We start from the raw sequence: 1,615 nt of genomic DNA on the forward strand, positions 1-1,615 counted from the left end.
TATGCTCACTAAAATAATATATCAAACAAAGGCAGACAAAAAAAGATGCTATTGAAGTATTGATTTCGGTTTTGAACTGCTATTTAACTAATGGTGTTTTGTAAGTGTTGAAAATATTCATCCATCCATCTATCCATTTTCTATAAATATGTTGGGACTAAACATGCAGGCATGTTCAGTCTGTTAAAGAGGATGTTGACAATTACAAAAAATATTTAAATGACAAAAAAAATGTATAAACTTGATATACCATGTTTTTGCATCAAGATCTGATGTTATTACCTGCGGTTTATAGTCCCGTGCGGCTTATCCGTGACAAAAATGTATTTTTTGCTCATATTTTGCTGCTGCGGCTTATATGCCGGTGCGGCCTATTGTCCGGAAAATATGGTGTGTGTGTGTAGGTAAATGAAGTCTTAGCAAGCTAGGTATCATAGGTCTGTCTTAAATTCATGATAAATTAGCTATCATGAATCTATCATGAAGCTATCATGATAGCTTATTTCTATCGCAGCTCGACTATGGCGACAAAATCTATTGAATTGCATATCCCAACACCGTGGCAAAACTGGATCCTATTTATCCCTCTGCCCTGAGATTTATAATAAAACCAGCCATCAAAACCCACCACTGCACCCTTTACGCTCTCACTGGACTATCATCCCTCAATAATCGAAGACTATCACACTGTGTTCTGTCCTCCCAAGATGTTAAGGTGGTTTTCGTCAAGGTAGACAGACAGCGAACAGCAAAATGAGGGCAACTTCTTTAATAGTTGTGTCGTTCTCACTCATTTTTATTTTGTAAAACTGCAAAGAATATATACCAAACGTAAGTATACATATGTGAAAATCACATCTTACCAAATGTAGACAATGTAGACAACTGTGAAGATTAAATCAAACATACAACCACAAATAATGTTCTCTTCAATATGAAATGCTAATAGGCTAACGCGAAAATGCTAACAAGCCAACACATTCAAAGGCAGCACCGTTTAACATGCTAATATAAACTAACATTAGCCAGCTTATTATCTATAATGACACGAATGACCAACCATGGGCATATTAGGGCAAATAATATTCCACTAAAGAAAACGACTCACAGACACTCGTGGGCCAGCTCTCGTAAGGACGGACAACAAACGTGAGGCATCGACATAACTGCTCCCAACTGGAACACCTCCCCCTCCCCTTCAGAAATGCACTCCCAACAACGGCCAGAGGCGGCGCCAAAAAACGAAAACCAAGGCACAAGTCTGACTGTTTTAACTGCTCCAGAACACACTGGTATTACATGATTTATAAAGCTGTTTCTGGTGCCTCCCCCCTCCAACAATACATCTGCTGCAAATTCACTAAGATTCGGTCTACTTTAAACCGCAGGTCAAATAGTTGGCTGCATTTTAAGGTTCCCACCATTAGGACTGAGCTAGGGAGGAAGAGTCTGTCCTATTTTCACTAATCTTTTGCATACCTTTTGTTTATTTCAACCATGCTGTCTCCAAAGTCCTGGTCAATAAATGTTCTTGTTAATAATACACTGATTTGCTGCTTTTATTAACATTTTTAAAGTCAAAGTTATTATTTATTTATTTCCTATAGTATTATTA

General features: G+C 37.6%; 1 long non-coding RNA gene across 1 annotated transcript; it reads right to left on the reverse strand.

Annotated features, from left to right (window-relative positions):
* Positions 1-754: 754 nt before the first annotated feature.
* Positions 755-1,190, reverse strand: LOC148430100 (uncharacterized). The gene is made up of 2 exons (XR_015867197.1): positions 1,109-1,190; positions 755-809 (listed from the first exon to the last, which is right to left on the reverse strand). It is a non-coding gene; the product is annotated as an uncharacterized LOC148430100 (long non-coding RNA).
* Between the last annotated feature and the right edge of the window lie 425 nt (positions 1,191-1,615).

Source organism: Hippichthys cyanospilos, chromosome 1, assembly GCF_059441005.1.
Source record: "Hippichthys cyanospilos isolate Australia breed blue-spotted pipefish chromosome 1, RoL_Hcya_1.0, whole genome shotgun sequence".
Taxonomy (NCBI): domain Eukaryota; kingdom Metazoa; phylum Chordata; class Actinopteri; order Syngnathiformes; family Syngnathidae; genus Hippichthys; species Hippichthys cyanospilos.